Here is an 18,670-nt window from a genome sequence, read left to right on the forward strand (position 1 = left end):
TTTCAACATTCATAATTATTTAAAAAGTATCAAGAACATACAATTAATTACTACAAAATAATGAAACAAGTACTCAAATAGAAAAAACTGAGCAAACACCAAAGTCAACTGACTTTAGTTATGCACTTTCAAGCGCACACATCTGAATGTTCTGTTGATGGCCTGGGATGTTGAGTGAATAATAAGATTAAGTCACAGAAGAATACCTAAAGTATAATCCCATTGGTATCAAATTCCAAAATAGACAAAATTAACAACGATTTGCTTGATAGTACATATGTCAGCAATTAAGCAATAACAAAAAGTGAGGGAATAATGGCACAAAATTCACAACGATGGTTCATTTTGAAGTGATGGGGCAAAGGAGGGAGTTCCAGGTTTTCTATTTCTTAGCCTAGGTGGCAGGTTTACACATCTATTTCTTTTAATTATGTAAAGTGTGCATATGTGTTTTATATGCTCTTATGTTTATGATTGTGTTTGTTCAAGTCTTCTAAGAAACAGATGCCAAAAATGGGGGTTGAACATGCAAGAGACTTATTAGGGAAATGCCTGAAGGGACCACAGTGCAGATCTGATACCTCTGAAGGAAGAGAAGGAAGCAGGATTAGATAGCAGAGCCTTGGACTGCAGAGTAGCTCTAAGAAAGTTCCAACCAGATCCACAATCCATAAGGAGTCAAGGTCACCCATCAGAAGTTCCTATTTTGCAGGAACAGTGTTCTTGTCATACCCAGCCACTGGCTGGGATCAGCCTTGGAAATCATGGTCTTGGTATGAATTCAGAGGTGCTTTCAGAAGGCAGTAGCTGTGATGTCATTCAATTACATTCCCCACAGCAGGAGATTTGAAAAGTGCATTTTTGTGGCTGCCACGATAGTATGTTTCAAACTTTTAAAAAACTAAATGGTAAGGAAAGTGGGCAAAGGATGTTCAACAAACAGCTCCAGAAAAGAAAATCAAATGGCTCTTAAACAAATAAAATGATGTTCAGCATCACTCAAACTGGGACAATTAATTCTCAGATTAAATTGCATTGAGAGGCTCTTTGAGGATCCAGGTGATTCCAAGTCTAGGGCAGGGAAAGTACAAAGCCAAGGCTAGCTTTTTGTTTACTACAGAACGATGTCATCTAGTACATGTAGAAGCAACACTGTCATTAGAAAAAAAAGTTACCTTTTTCCAGTCCCCAAGGCAATAACTGATTTAGCAAAGATAGCCAACGGATGCTAAAACACAGCGCAAAGTCTCACCCACCAGTTACTGACCAAATACAAAGACAAACTGTACATTACCACTGGAGAGATCCAGGGGTCATCAGCCTTAACCAAGTAATGAAACCTGAGGACAGACCCAGTGGGGAATCCTGAGTGTGCGTGTCCCAGCTCACCTCACACTTTCAGGGTCTGGAGCTCAAGAACACACATAGGCTCAATGCCATTGTCTAGACATTTAAAACTTGTGAACTACCAACTTTCATAAAGTATGTTTTATTCTCATATCTTGACAAATATACCTTTATAATGTGTATTAAATGCACGTAAGATACATCCAAAGCTATGGTTTTCAAACAAGGTTTTTAAGATAACGGAAACTTGGAAAAATATCAAAGACAACTGTATTTTATGATTAATTTTATTTTTATTTATTTATTTCTTGAGATAGCCTCTTGCCCTGTCACCCAAGCTGGAGTGAGTGGCATGATCATGGCTCACTGCAGCCTCAACATCCTGGGCTCAAGGGATCCTCCTGTCTCAGCCTCCTGGGACTACAGGCATGCATCACTATGCCCAATTAATTTCTGTATTTTTGTAGAGATGAGGTTTCACCATGTTGCCCAGGGTGGCCTCAAACTCCTGAGCTCAGGCAGTCCACCTGCCTTGGCCTCCCAGAATGCTAGGATTACAGGTGTGAGCCATTGTGCTTGGCCTTATTATTGTGCACATGTGAAAGTTGTATTGCTATGCTGTGACTCTGTAATAAAATAGACATGCGTAGTTTTATAAGTTATATGTTTATTGAGAGAAAATTACTGTATGCTACCTTCACTTTACTAAAATCACTAACTAGGTTGTTATAATTAGTAATTTCACATGAATTGTGCCCTGTAGATAGTAATAATCTAAAAGATTAAAAATAAAATATAATGGTATTTAGATAGCTAAAATTTGAATATTTTGTCAAAAATATAGGTTAAATAAATATAAATATATAAAATTTAAATTTACTTTTTATATATGCTTTCCAAAAATATTAATTTTCTTCTAAATATTAAAAATAATCTATTAAAAGGCAAATACAATTTGCCACTAACAAAAATCAAAATTTTATATAGGGTTAAATGAAAAGTATTTAATAAAGCTGCAGGTATATTTCCTTTTTTTGAAAACTTAGTGAAAGCTTATTACATACTTACAAGGAATATGGGGTTTCTTTACAATTCAAGTGTTCAATAGTCATCCAGTTACCCATATAAATATTAGATATTACACTTCACACATATATATGAACTGTTTGATACTAAAATGTGCAACTGTTACAAACACCACACAAAATTATGAGTATTTCTGGAATCTCAGCTTCCAAGGTTAAGAAAAGCAAGAAAATGGATGCTTGGTAGTACTGGAGGCAATCCTTCCTTACGCAAGAGTTTTTTGCATTCATGTTGAGAAGAATGATTTGGTGAGTTAATTTGTCTTGTCCCCTAAGTACTTTTACCCTTCACCTCCTCATTGCATGCAAAAGCAGTGTCCCTCCATCATGGGCAGTGGGCACAAATCTAACTTTTCAGGGCACTGATAACAATCACTTTGGCTTCTAAGGATACAATGTGAAGAAGCATTTCCCTGGGGCCCAAACAGTGTTAGTGACATCAGGAGGAAACAAGCCAATGAATTGAGAATGGCACGCTTTTTACAGGACAATTGGCCTGGTCTCCTTGAAAAGTTAATATCATGGCTGAAAAGGCTAAAGGAATTAGATTAAGAAACTAAGGCCATATATCAGTCAGACATACCAGATGAAGCTTGATATATTCCTGGTCCCAAAAAGTAAAACATTTATAAAAGACTTGGTACAGTTAGGGAAATCTGATCAGGGACTGGCTAGTAGATGATACTATGAAATTATTGTTAAGATTTGTAGCTTTAATAATGGCATTGTGGTTATATAGAAGAATGGTTTTATTTTTTAGAAAGTGCACACTGAACTCTTTAGCAATAACGTGTCATGTTGTTAGCAACTTACTTTCAAATAATTCAGGAAAATATGTTTCTCAACTGAGAGACTAGTAAACATCCATATCACGGCGGGGAACAGGTTGTGGTAAACAGGCGGTATTTCATAACTCTTAGGAATGTGCATTGATAAGACCTGTAGAACAAACAATTTAACAATGTCTAATGTGCAAACCCACAAATCTTTTAAGGCAAAAATTCCACCACTGGGAACTTACTTACAGATACACTGGTACATGTGCAAAATGGTTCATGTCCATCAGTAGAGAAATGATCAAATCAATTATGACACGTGCATACAATGGAGTACTACTACACAGGGGGAAAATAGATGCTTTTAAGGTAGTGATATAGAACGAGCTCTATTACTAAGTGGAAAGAAAAAGCAAGGCACTGAAATTATTATAGTGTGATCCTATTTGTTTAAAAGAGAAGAAATATTTATGCATAATTTTTTTTTGGCAGGATGCATAGGAAGTTAATCACAATGGTGTCCAAAAGGAGGAGAATTAGGTCTCTGAGATTAGAGGGATACTTTTCCCTAATGATCCTTTTATACTTTTTGAATTTTAAATATGTGAATGAATCACTTACTCAAACCAATTTAAAAACTATCCGCAAAATGAAAAGGCAAGTATCATGAATGTCAGACAAAGGTTTAATAACTATAATATATAAATAATGTACAGACCATTAAGAAAAGAAAACAGAGGGCTGGGTGGTGTAGTTTATCGCTGACATTGTTTATAATGCTGCTGTAGGTTGACCTTTAACAGATTTCATTACTGGTTTTAAATTGTCTACATACAATATACCCTCATATGGCCTGTACCCAGGGTAGACTGCTGCCATTGTCCTGCCCTTAGTATGTGTCTGTCCCAACAGAACACAAATGGGCAAATGTCATGGGCAGGCAATTGACATACAGGAAAAAAAAAAAAGAGAGAGAGAGATGCAGGTGGGGAGATGGGTAGGGAAACAGAAAAAGAAAAGCCACCTCAAAATAGGTTCAACTTCATTACTAATCTTTTAAATCCAATTTAAAATATCTATGGAATAACATTTTTCATAGGGGATTCTTAAGGTAGTAACATGCCATAGTGGAAAGTAATTGAAGAAGTAAGAAACCAGATTTTTAAATATTTTTAAATGTTCATAACCACTGACCTCAAAATTCCATTTCTGGAAATTTATCTAAAGAATATAATCAGAGGTGGGAACAAAAATGTATTATTTACAATAGAAAAAAATGAAAAAAATAAATCCCCATAATAAGATATTAAGTAAATTATATCTACATTATGAGAAACTATATAAGCAATCATTAAAAATAATGCTACAAAATAATGTTTATTGACTTGGAAATGTTAACAAGGCCATTAAAACCATACGTAGCAAAAAAAAAATTTAGCATGATAAAATTAACATAAAATTTACCACTTTAACCACTTCTAAGTGTACACTTCAGTGGCACTAGGCACATTCACATCGTTGTGCCCCTTCTACCACTGCCCATCTCCAGAACTTCTCTCATCTCGTAAAACTGAAACTTCATATCCACTAAGCAATAACTTTCATTTCTCCCTCCCTTCAATCCCTAGTAACCACAGTTCTACTTTCTGTTTCTATGAATTTGACTATTCTACGTACTATATATATAAGGGAACTCCTACAGTATTTGTCCTTTGTAAACGGCTTATTTCATTTTGCATGATGTCCTCAAGGTGCATCCCTGTTGTAACGTGCGTCAGAATTTCCTTCTTCTTCTTTTTTTTTTTGATCTTGTTGCACAGGCTGGTGTGCAATAGCGCGATCTCAGCTCACTGCAACCTCCACCTCCCAGGTTCAAGCAATTTTCCTGCCTCAGCCTCCTGAGTAGCTGGGATTACAGGCATGGGCCACCACCCCTTGTTAATTTTGTATTTTTAGTAGAGACAGAGTTTCTCCATGTTGGACAGGCTGGTCTTGAACTCCCGACCTCAGGTGATCCACCCACCCCAACCTCCCAAAGTGCTGGGATTTACAGGCATGAGCCACCGTGTCCAGCCAGAATTTCCTTTTTTAAGGCTGAAAAATATTCTGTTATTTGAATATACTATATTTTCTTTATCCATTTGTCTGTCAGTGAATACCTGGGTTGCTTCTACCCTTTGGCTATTGTGAATAATGTTATTATGGGTGTACAAACATCTGTTCAAGTCCTCACTTTCAATTCTTTTAGATGTACACACAGAAGTGGAAATGCCGGATCATATGGAAATTCTAGTTTTAATTTTGTGAGGATCTGCCATACTGTTTTCTGCAGCAACTGCACCCTTTCTCATTCCCACCAATAGTACACAACAGTTCCAGTCTCCACATCCTCACCAACACTGGTTGTTCTCTGTTTTTTTGAAAATAGTCATCCCATTGGGTGTGAAGTGGTATTTCATCGTGGTTTTGATTTGTACTTCCCTAATATTAGTGATGCTGAGCATCTTTTCATGTACTTACTAGAAACCATTTTCATAACAGGAAAAAAAGCTTTTATATAAATATTATATAGGGGGAAAATGAAAAGAATAGACATCAAAATATTTACAGGGTACTGATATACTGTTTAGCAAATACTGGCTCCCTTCTCCAAGTATCACCATGGGAGGAGTATAGTTCCTTGCCCATTCAAGTTGGACTTCTCCACCATTGTGCCTTGTTTTGGGCAATGAAGTATGGCAGATCTGATTGCAGTCCTGAAGAAATATCACGTTTCTACTAATCCTCTGAGTAGACATGTTCCACGTAATCACTGAGTTTAAGAAATAAAGTGACATCTATGAAGCAAACCTAAAATTGGCCTGTAGCCTGAAACGGAGCTGCCCAAGCCTACCCATGAAACTGTAAACAAGAAATAATCGCTCATTGTTTTATGCCACTGAGATCTTCGAGGCCATTCGTTACACTGAAAATGCTAACTAGTGCATAGGGATTATCTCTGGATAGTGAAATTAAGTGTTTTTTAAATTATCTGTGCTTCTAAGTGTTTTCTCAATTTTCCACTATAAATATGTACTGTTTCTAATATTACTTAAAAACCTAAAATATTTCATGCCAAATGTAACAGTGTTTTTTTCTGCTACAAATCACATATTTTAAAAGCATATTTCTTTAAATTTTGAATTTGTTTCACAATAAGCGTGTCTTACTTTTGTAACTAGGAAAAAAATAATAAAGATTTTGTTTTCTTTATTTTTTTTTCCTGGAATAATGGTCATTCATGAATCCCAAAAGGGACTTCGAGGATTTAGTAGCGAAGCCAAGTTGACTAAGGATAAATCATCCTTCTTTATTGGTTGCCTGGGGCTGAGGTGGGACTGGAAAGTGATTAAAATGGCACTGAGTTTTTATTTGGGGTGTTAGAAATGTTTTAAATTTGGATTGTAATCATGGTTATAAAATTTGCTAAGGATCATTGAATTATATAATCAAAATGGGTGAATTTTGTGGTATGTGAATTACCTCTCAATAGTTTTTTTTTTTTTATTTCCTTTACGTGACAATTTAAAGGAATAGACTTCAGTTTTAAGAACTGAAACTACAAATAACTCTTTGTCCTAATAAAAACACAGACAACAATAACGATAAAAATAAAAAGTAAATATACAGACTCTCATTGAAAAGGTAGACTAAGCATCTTTCTGGGAGGTTGGGGAGGGGGAAGCCACAACCCTGAATTTAACAGGAACACCTTCCTTTCACTGAGAAAATTATGATTTGCAATCACATTCTCCTGAACAGTCTCAGATCGTCCCAGACAGCATGTAAGAGTGAGGTTTCTGGTCAGAGGTTTAGTAATGGGATGGATTCGTGTTTTTGGAAGGCAGTAAAACTTGAAGATGGGTTAGGAGACACGTGATGCAAAAGCACAACCGCACCCAGCTTGCTAACAACTGCAAGATGCAGACATCATCCACTGCCCCCCACATCTGCAGGCTAACTAGTTAGTTGCTGGTTAAAACTTACAGAATATTAATGAATGAATTGAGTAGCTCCTTGTAAGGACTTGGAATGTAACCAAACACTTTATGGTCGGTTCAGAGGTTAGCTTACTTGAACCAAAACAATTTCCAAATTATGTAAACTAGTCCAGAGTACAGTAAAAGTCCTGTGCCCCCTTCCAAAAGTCCTAAATCAGCCCCTCTGTCTGGAAGTCATCTGTTTGTCAAACCTCTGGGCTGACATCTAACTCTTGCAATTTGAAAGTTGCCATAACAACCAGGGGGAAAGTTTTGCTCAACAGAATATAATCCAAAAGCAATTTCTAAAAAAACCCTTTGAGCAGCTTCTAGAAGCCAAAGGAAATGTGAATGATGCACATCCCAAAAGTAAAATGTCTCACAGGTATAAAATCTGGGAATCACAAGGCAAGAAACAGAAAACGAGATGGCACTGTCAAATTAACAAAGCTGGAAACATGGCCAGCCCGACCACCTCTTTTTATCCTGAGCACCTTACACATAAGATGTCCAAGAAATGTTTGTCGACTTGGTCTGATTGGGAGCTATTCAAATCCTTATTTCATGTCCCAAAGAAGAATGAGCTTGTTTCATTTGAGCTGGGACCCAAATGCACTAAATGAATATGAATTTCCTAAATCCCAGTACTTGAAATGATTAAGCTTTCATCATTGTGCTTCGTCAACCACCTTTAAGTTAGTATTTGATTTGAGAACAGTCAAAAAAAACTGCTTTCGCAAAACTTAAATTCAATTAAGACAAAACAGAAAATAAGACAATTTAAAACAATTTTTTTTGAAGCATATTTCAGGGGAAATTCTTTCTCTGTGTACAATGGGAATTTTCTTATATTTCTATGCATCATTTATTCTGTCTTGTCTGATGAGAGCCCTTGATTTTTTTTTTTTTTTCATATCCTTTGTGCTTCTGGGAACCTCTTCACATTTCAGAGGGAGGTTGGAACTATGTCTGGCCAATCAGAAGTCTTAGACTGCCCTTGCCACAATGATTGGTTTATGGTTATACACATGACCCAATCAGAACTAACAGAGTCAATGCTGGCCTATTGGCTGAAGAAACTGAAAGAGTTCATCTAATCTCATCATGTTTATTTCTTGGACTGTGAGGGACTGTGGCATGCTGCAAATAACACTGCACCAACAGATAAAAGGACTTGAGTTTTAAAAACTTGGCTTTGCTTCCTACAAGCTGTGTGACCTTGGACAAGTCACTTAATCTCCTGGGGTCTCATTCTCCTCATCTGCAAAATTCCTTCGAAGTTTCTGTAAGGATTTTATAAAAGATACATCTGTGGAGCCCCTTTATATGTTACAATGCCTTACTGAAACATCAGGCCTTGCCTTTTGTCTTCACAGCAGCCCAAAATGAAATTAGCATGTAGGGCTGTTTGGATCCAGTGCCCTAAAAAACAAAAACACTCCACAAGAAGAAGAGAACCTGAGGCCACAGAATGTCACAGCCAAAAAGGAGCTTGGGTGATATCTGGTCCAACCCCCACATTTCTTCAGTGAGAAAACTCACTCTGTCTACCCTTGAAAGGGAGGAAATGAGGTAAGAACAACTATTGCAACTATTCAAGCAAGTTCCCCACATTAACTTAAAGCAATCAGATAACAAACTATGGCCTTTTAAGACAAAGACCATGCATGTGTTTTTGTAATGTGGTTATCTTTTCCTGTGGTAAACAGCCTCATCTGCGGATAAATGACAGTTACAGAAAAAAAAAAAATGGATTGACCAGTCATTTCAACTCGTCCACACAGTTCAGCCATCTGAGTTCTAAAATGGAAGGAAAAGAACTTTGCAATTGAAAAAATTGCTGAGCCATGTGTCTGAAATGCTTTAAAAAATCACAATGGGGATTTTATTTTTTTTTCATTTTCCCTGTTGGTGAGAACCACTCCTGCCAAGAAATTATTTGCCAAATGGTGACCTCATTTATGATGCCGGTAATGTGATGTTTAACAGCTGACATGTGACCAGTCCTTAAAAAAAACTGGGTCCCTTTGCTTACACAACAACAGAAATGTTGCAAAAATTCAGAGATGCACATGGAAAATTCAAGAATTTAATATGAATAAGGGTTACTAAAAGTCATATCTGGTCAATTTTTCCTCATTGATTTATTTATTATTTTATTATTATTACTTTTTTAGAGACAAAGTCTTGCTCTGTTGCTCAGGTTGGAGTGCAGTGGTGTGATCATAGCTCACTGTATACCTTAAACTCCTAGGCTTAAGAGATCCTCCTGCCTCAGCCTCCTGAATAACTAGGACTACAGGACTACAGGTCTGTACCACTATGCCCAGCTAAATTATTTTTAAAGATTATAATCATAAAAACCCCTAGTACTCACTATGTACAGAAAGCAGTTTATGTATATTAAATAATTTAATCCTCCCCTTTCTGGAAAACTGGGACTAACTCTATGAAGTGGGTGCTGTTTTTATCATCCACAGGTTTGAAGTGAGGCCCAGAGAAGTTGAGTAACTTTCCCAAACTCTCACAGCAGGAAAATAGTAGAGCTGGGATTTGAACCTAGGAACTTGGCTCTATAGTGAGGCTGCTTAACCACTCTATTATACTGACCTTTTTGTGATAATCTTGCACGTGGAACACTTTATGTTTTCTTTAAAAAATAACTTATATATGAAATTAAAATGAATTAAAACATCTGTTCAAATTTATCTTTCTAGAACACTCTTTTAATAACAGCATCAAGAGAAAGCAGAGTAAGAGTGCAAGATTTGGAGCCAGGTCACTTAAGTTGACACAACTGACCAGCAGCTGTTTTGATCTTGGGAGTAAGCTCCTGAAACTCCCTATGCCTCAGTTTCTTTGTCTGTAAAATAGGAATAAGAGTGGTACCTAAATCCTAGAGTGTTTGCTGGGGTGATAGTGAAATAGTTTATGTAAAGTACATAGCCCAGCCTGGGCAACAGAGCATGAAAAGCCATGCTCCACCTTCCTACGAGTGACCTTGTTCATCCTCCTGGAGATGAGTTATGATCTCCATAGAATTCTAAATAAGAAAATATTCCAGGCAAATTGGAAAAGAAAAATGACGCCCTAGATTTACACAAAAAGGAGACAGAAAAACCACACAGTAGTTCAAAAGCTCTCCAAATTAGTGCTCAAGCGTTATATAGGAAAGTTAACAGGTATGCACCTGGCCAACCCCAGATTTTAATTAAAACCTATATTTTAGGCCAGGCATGAAGGCTCATGCCTCTAAATGCCAGCATTTTGGGAGGCCGAGGCAGGCTGATCACCTGAGGTCAGGAGTTCGAGACCTACCTGGCCAACATGATGAAACCTCATCGCTACTAAAAATACAAAACCTAGCTATAGTGGTGCATGCCTGCAATTCCAGCTACTTGGGAGGCTGAGACATAAGAATTGCTTGAACCTGGAGGCGGAGGTTGTAGTGAGCCAAGATTGTGCCACTGCACTCAGGCCTGGGTGACAGAGCAAGACTCAGTCTCAAAAAAAAAAAAAAAAAAATTGATTAAACATAATTTAAAAAAAAAAAAATTTTTATTAGTCAAAATATGATGGGTATGGCCACCCAGCCAAAAGAGAGAACTCGCTTAATACATATGTGCTCTCACACACATACACACAAACACATACTTCTTAGCATTCTGTTATTTCATTCTACGTGGAAGCAGCAGGATGTGGATGCAGATGGATTTTTCATGTATTTCTCTTGGCATTATAGCCATATTTAATGTCACATCCAGTAAAGCAGAAATTTTAATTAAGTTTATGGCCTGACCATCTGTATTTGTTTGGAATTTCTGCCTCTTCAAAGCAAAATGTAAACCTGGCTTTAGACCTGGAAATATCTGAGGCTGCAACCAAAAGAATTAATCAACAAACTGCAAATGTCTGGTCTGAAAATATAAAATAAGTTTAGAAGAGGTTGAAACCTATTATCCAAATATCACAAAATACCTGGATATGAATTATGTAGTCACTAACTTATTTGGATATGCTTCAGGGAAGATGAAAGGAAATTTTTATATATTTTCAAGGGAAGAAAAAACTATCTCAGCATCAATAAACTGCCAGAGAGTCGTCTAAGTGCATTTTATTTATGTCTCTGGGTTTTGATGTTGTTTTTCTTTTAATCTTAAGTTCTCGCATTTTGTAAATGAATAAAGCCCATGCACAATTCATATTTAGGTTTCTTTTCTTTAAAAGAGTGAAAACTCACTAATGTATATCAAACAAGAATAGTGAATGTGGCCAATATAAATTAGTAAGAAGCATTTGCATGAACTTGGAAGCAATGACAAAACACTTAAAATACTCTCTATTGTATAGTATAGGCATAACTTGGACCTGCAGCCTCTTGTCTGCCTTTGAGTGGATGAATTAAGCTGCTCATAGTTCAACTTTGTATTCTCTGTGAAATGCTTGTTACCCAAATTAAAGGTGCAAATAGATGCCCAATTTGAAATGGAAAATCTGAATGGAAACCCTAAAACAGCATTGCTTAGCTCCCTACTAAAATACATATGATGGCAAAAATTCACAGTGCTGAAAACAGAGTCTCCTCGCTGCCAGAATCTGGTAGACCTTCTCAATTCTTGTCTCCAGAAAAAGAAACTGTCTACCTGGGTAAAAATGCCTTTATCTTTCCACCACCACCATCTTGCCCCATGAATTCAAGCTAAAAGACCAGTACAAGTCCTAGGCCAGGGAGAAAAACAGAAACTCTGTCCTCTTATAGGACTGTTGCTTTTTGAGGTAGTCAGGGCCCTGTGTCTCCCACTAAACTCTCCCATTTCCAAACTAACTTTCTTCTCCCAACCTTATCCATTATATATACTCACAAATTTACTCATGACACTGTGTGCCATGCCAGAAGCTATTCTAGAAGCTAGGAAGACAGCAATAAACAACAACAGCAACAACATAGACTGCTTTTGTGAAGCTTGTCCTCAAGCAGGGCACAAAGCAATAGATGTTCTGTTCAGACTCATGCTCTGAGAAAACAGCTCGGCAGGAGGTAAGAGTGAGATGGGAGTAGAACATTGCACATGGGGAGATGTGGTCTCCACCAGAAAGTGCTGTAGTGGGAACATGAAAATCCCATTTTTATGTGGTCCATCCGTTCAGAGTGATAAACCCCAGGAACTGGGTCTCATTTAATACAGTCCAGCAAAGCAGAACTAGATTAAAAGCCTGCTAGACAACAGGGAGATAAACCTGTTCTATGTCAGGTAAGATAAACCACAGTTAGAGTATGGGGGACAGGGAATGCAGGGGTAGGGGGTGGGAGTGAGGACAGGGTAGTCAAGGAAGGCCTCCTCGAGGAGGTGACATGTGAGCAGAACCCTGATGGAAGAGAGGAAGTGAGCCACGCGTATGTGTGGGGAAGAGCTGCCCAAACCTGTGCATGGGCGTCAGCCTCCGCTCGGTGGCCTCTGCTCCTGTTGGTTTGCTCCGTCAAGGCCAGCTGTTTCTGCCAACAGCATCTCCACAGCATATCTTCCTGCTTCTGTACTCCAGAATCTTCTTTAATACTAACCTCCCCAATCCCTGGCAACAGACTTTACGGCTTACCTTCATGGTAGTAGGGCTGCAAGAGAAAGGAAAAAAAAACCTGGATTACACAGAAAGTAAGGATAGCTGAGGGGTTTACAAAAGTAGTATCCACATTATACCTATTCTAGAAAAATTATTAAATTTAAAATACAAATATGAAGAACAAAAGGTTCTACAAAAGGATACAAATCAGGCTTTGCTCAGTCTTAGCCTTTATAATAGTAAGTTTTAGAAGACAATGAAGACTTTAAGGAAAGAGTCATGATGCCAGAATGCACATATATGTATATATGTATGTGTGTGTACATATATGTGCACACGTGTGTATGCACATGCACACATATATGAAGACAATACCGCAGTAAGTCATTCTCAAGTTTGTGACATCTCAGATAGTGAATCATCCCAGTATCTTCAGGAAATTTTTAGAAAATATATGCAGATGACCAAGACATATAGGACAAGTAAGACCTCTGGAAGAGGAAGTTGTAGCTAACAGATCAGAGGAATCCTCATGTACTCACGCTGGGACCTGGAATCAAGAGCGCCAGCTGAAGGCCCACGTGAGGGGGCCAAGCATGGCCCCACAGCACTTCCTTCACCATTGCCTCTTCTGCAGCTCTGGCCTCACTTTCCAGTGCCAGGAAACGGGCTTGTTGCACCATATCCTTCAACTCTCGGTTCAGAGGAAACCTTCTGCATGTTTAGTGGCCACTTAAAGCAGGAATGAATAGTGTTCTCTTCCAGTCCTTGCTACGTGGGTCACTCTGTTAAGAAACTGAACCAGGAGAATTACTTTAAAAAGGTATTTTCCGGCCGGGCGCGGTGGCTCAAGCCTGTAATCCCAGCACTTTGGGAGGCCGAGGCGGGTGGATCACGAGGTCAAGAGATCGAGACCATCCTGGTCAACATGGTGAAACCCCGTCTCTACTAAAAATACAAAAATTAGCTGGGCATGGTGGTGCGTGCCTGTAATCCCAGCTACTCAGGAGGCTGAGACAGGAGAATTGCCTGAACCCAGGAGGTGGAGGTTGCAGTGAGCGGAGATCGCGCCGTTGCACTCCAGCCTGGGTAACATGAGTGAAACTCCGTCTCAAAAAAAAAAAAAAAAAAAAGGTATTTTCCCTGCACAAAAGCAGAATGACATAGTGCAACCTAATTGTCCTTTTTTCTGCCATGGAACATGAATGATGGTTTTCTGTGTCTTTAAAAGTCATACTGAGACTCCTGAGTCATTGAGGTTTAATTGGGGAAGACTACTAAACCACCAATAACAGATATGATCTGTCACTGAGCCTCTTCACACCCTTTCTTACAGGATCTGTGCACATTAATTAAACTTCAATCCAGCATAATCACAGTCATGCTTTTTGAAAAAGGAATTTTAAGAAAATGCACCCAAATGTTAAAGGAAGGGATAGTTTCTCTGGGAGGTAGACTTCTAGGTGATATTTTTTCTTCTTTATATAGTTAGCAGGTATTTTAAAAACAGATTTTTTAAGAACCCAGCATATGCAATTGCACATATACCGTGTAATTGCAACCACGTAGAAATTAATACAGATGCTTCTCGATTTATGATGGGGTTATGCCCCAATAAACCCATTGTTAAGTTGAAAATATCATAAAGTGAAGATGCATTTAGTACACCTACCCTCCAGAACATCATAGTTTAAACTCGTCTCCCTTAAACGTGTCCAGAACACTTACGTTAGCCTACAGTTGGGCAAATCATTTAACACAAAGTCTATTTTATAATAAAGTGTTGACTATCTCCTGTAATTTATTAAATACTATACTGAAATGTTTGTGTGGGTCCTTGGAGTATGATTTCTACTAAACACATATCACTATTGTGCCAATGTAAAGTCAAAAAATCCCAGGTCAAACCTTCATAAAGTGGCAATTGTTTGAACGTCAAAAGAAAATAAATCACAATGGATATCTAAGTGAAACTATTGATTATTTTTTTCCTTCTCTTCATTTTTATTTTCTAAATTTTCAATAGGAGCATATATTTTATCTGTAATTGAAAGAAATTTGTCTTAAATTAAGGTGGTGGGTGATTTGAGCATGCTTAAAGAGAACAAACAGACTGCTATTCGGATGCCAAAAAAGTGATTGCTAAATTATAAACAATTCTCATTTTCATCAAATCAATCAGGCAGTTTTTACTTATACTTCGAGTAGAAGCCAATGTTTTTAGTTGCAAAGAGCTGAATTGCTTCAATAATAGAGTTCAAACTGCATAGGCCTGTTTTTTGAGGACATTAGTAAAGCTCTATAAATCTTTAATCCAAATTTAGAAAGATGTTCTGTAGGAAAGAAGGTTAACAGACCCTCAGTTGTAGCCTCAAGATGGATTAAGGAGTCAGATCTGTGCAGCTCCAGGCAAATCCCACCAGGTGCACAGAAGGTGCATCAACCCCTTGCGTAGCTCACCTCATACAACCCAGTCCAATTTTGGATGTCAGCTCATTCCTTAATTCCCCTCAGACCTTGGGATCTAAAGTTAGAAAGCCTGTAAAGATAGGACACTTGTCTGCCACACTTACTTCGGTATCCTAGAATATGGGAGGTGCTCATCAATCTGTGGGACTGAAAAATCTGTTCAAGTGCCCGACTTCACTGAAGGATTAGAAATAACAAAGAATAGCAAAGACCTTCCCCGCGGATGTGACTGCCAGCAGAGTTATAAGAGCAGTGCTTCCAGAGGAAAATGGCCTGCTAGCACTCTCTCCTTCATCCCTGGCCTGTACCCACCACCTTGCAGTGGCCAGCGCCTTCCCCAGCAAGAGCCCCTACACCAGTTGTCTTCTCCCAGTGCCCAGGCCCCAAACAATGCTTGAAGCAAAACTTTGCAATTCACCAACTTCTACCTTCCAGGATAAAAAGTTCTGACATTCAGGAAGACCCTGCCTCCTATTGTCGAAAGGACAAGGCATCCGAATCCAAGCTGACAGTAGCATCTTTTTCACATTTTGGAACATCCGGTATAAAAAAACACCAAGAGGGAATCACCCACAGAACTGAGGGGTTGGGCTCTGAACTACCAGGCCCCCCTCTGTGTTGCCTTCACATCAGCAAAGAGAAGCTAGGCTCCTCCACCCTTTGCTCATGTCCACCTCTGCCCCAGCTATCCTGGCATAATTGTTTGGTCCTTTGGAAACCAAAACAATGTCCAGATTCATAGTAGCCCAAATCTATATTAAGAACAAAAAAGCATTTCCTTAAAGAAACACATTGCCAAGATTTCACTTCACAATGAAATCGGCCTTTACATTTCTTTGCTGATCAAGTTAGTTGTTCATTGTCTTAAATCTTTCCTCTTTGGAAAGGAGTTTTGCTTTTCATTTACATTATCAAATAGCACATTAAAGAGACTCCCAGATAATGTGTTCTCAAAGTGGAAATCGAGGCACACGCTCTCCAGCCCTGTTTCTCAGTTTGCCCACAGCTGCCCTGCCTCAGAATGACGTATGGAACTCTTAAAAGTGCAGATTCCAAAGATTTTCTGAGTCAGAATTTCATAGGGATGGGTCCCACAATGCACATTTTAAAACAAATTTCCTGAGGAAAAAGCTATGTGGTTTACATGTTTCCTGTTTATTGTGATAAATAAATGAACATTTAAAAGTGGGGAGGAGTTTCTTGAACGATTCTAATGCAAACTAAAGACCCCACTGTTTTGCTCTAGAAAAATAAACTAAGGTTTAAAAAAAAAAAAAAAAAGCCTGCTTTTGCTGGGCCCACTGGCTCATGCCTGTAATCCCAGCACTTGGGGTGGCCAAGGCAGGTGGATCGCTTGAGCTCCTAATTTCGAGACCAGCCTGGCCAACATGGTGAAACCCCATCCCTACAGAAAAATACAAAAATTAGCTGGGGTGGTGGTGCATTCTTGTAGTCCCAGACACTCGGGAGGCTGAAGCATGAGAATCGCTTGAGCCTGGGAGACGGAGGTTGCAGTGAGCCAAGATGACACCACTGCACTCCAGCCTGGGTGACAGAGGAAGATCCTGTCTCAAAAACATAAACAAAACAAAACGAAGTCTGCTTTTCCCACTTCTCTTCCATGTTTTCCCATAGGTGTTCCAAATTTTTGGGGTGCAGACTCAGCTGAAAATCCTGTTGTACCTCATTTTACAGATAGGAAAAGGCATTCAGGAAGTGCTCATATGCAGACTTTGTAAGCACCTTTGTGGTCAGACTTCATGATGGCATAGGAACAGTCGTCTATTTGTTGACTGCTTATGTGGTCCATGTACTTTACATACATTATCATATTTAATCCTATAAATAGAAAAAAATCTTATAGATGTCATTGTCCCCATTTTGTAGTTGAAGAAACTGAAGCTCAGGAAGAATTTGAACTCAAGTGTGTTCCTTCATTCAAAGCCTGGGTTCTTCCTACTGCATGCAGATGCCTGTCATCCACCCAATAATGTTTAACTAGTTTTCTCTTCTTTTGTTCTAGAGTTATTTTATATTTGGGCTTTTCACCTGCCAAAATATATTCTATATGCTAATTGATACCTTAAATTACATCTGTAGGGCTATCCCTTTGATTTAAAGATTTGTTTTCTGCTAAATTCACCCTTTTGGTTTTTGCTAAAATTCCCTTTTTTTTATTCTTTGGGCATTAATACTTGATCAGTTCCTGAAAACCTTTTAATAAGGAAAGGGTGGCACAAGTCTGAGACGCTCCACCTGGCAGGTGGAGGCTGTAGTGAGGGAAGGGGGTATCTTGTCACTCCAGGGAGGCAACAGTGATCAGTGACTGTTACCCTCATGGTTTTACCCACAACCAGCTTGCCCTAGGAGCATATATGTATGTCTTAGAATCCATGGTCACGGGTAACAGTACTGTTATGCCCACAGCTGATTTTTTCAGAGGATTTTTATGTGTAAAATGGCAAGGGGGAATATTATTTGCCTGAAGAGAGACTAAGAATACAACTGACATCCATTAAAGTATGTTTGTTATTGACGCCACATCTTTGTTTTAGGCCATAAAAATGAGGCGCATTTGGGTTGTGATTCAATGTGGCAAATCAATTTTATGAGCTTTTGCTTGTAAGTTAGGCCATTATCAGGCCCTCCATTGTTCAAAAAGGAAATGACACAGAGAGTTTGTTTCACAGCTGAGAAGGTAGTGGAAGGCCAGAAGAGCAAATCGAAGTTTGGGCATTTGCGTCTTTCTTTCTTTATTTCCACTGGAGTGTGGTTTTCAATTGCAAGCTCATGAGGTTAGGGATGGTGTGTGCCTGGGTCACTGCATTATCTCTGGTGCCTAGCACCACAACTAGAACAGAGAAGGTGATTAGTCAACATTTGCGATGAATGTTGAATTGAAACCTTTCCGAAATCCCGTGTTAGCTTTGTTACACTGATTTTGTATTTTCTAACTTCTTGCAGTGCAGTAGAATTGAATGCAGTGCCAATGTCTTAAGTTGCTAAATATCTGAGGACATACATAAGATTTCAAACATCCTTTTTTTGTCATTAAAGATGATGTCACTGGGAAAAAAATGTAATAATATAGAAATATGATAGTTTAGAACAGTGTTGAAGGATGAAATCAATCCAAATTCAAAAATATCACAATGTTTGTTACTATTTTTCTCTTTCCTTTTGTTCTGGAATAATATTGCTTTGCTCCAGAAACAATGACTCATTTGTCATCTGCATTATGCTCTCTTCCAAATAAAATAGCTATGTAGAATGGATTTATAAACAAATGCCTTCTTGAGTCTGAAGACATGAGGATAATATATTTAAGACCAGTCATTAATAGCAGCTATAGAAATGTCTTAAGTTTTAAAGTCTAAAGAACGCAATTTTTAGATTGCTGCAGGTTTGTTTATAT

General features: G+C 38.3%; 1 long non-coding RNA gene across 1 annotated transcript; it reads right to left on the bottom strand.

The window, feature by feature from the left end:
* Positions 1 to 1,825: 1,825 nt before the first annotated feature.
* On the bottom strand, positions 1,826 to 13,583 carry LOC116557235. Its single transcript, XR_004271432.1, has 3 exons — positions 13,329 to 13,583; positions 12,650 to 12,838; positions 1,826 to 1,973 (listed from the first exon to the last, which is right to left on the bottom strand). It is a non-coding gene; the product is annotated as an uncharacterized LOC116557235 (long non-coding RNA).
* Positions 13,584 to 18,670: the final 5,087 nt, after the last annotated feature.

This window comes from Sapajus apella, unplaced genomic scaffold (genome assembly GCF_009761245.1).
Source record: "Sapajus apella isolate SASKATOON/1434 unplaced genomic scaffold, GSC_monkey_1.0 scaffold19, whole genome shotgun sequence".
NCBI lineage: Eukaryota > Metazoa > Chordata > Mammalia > Primates > Cebidae > Sapajus > Sapajus apella.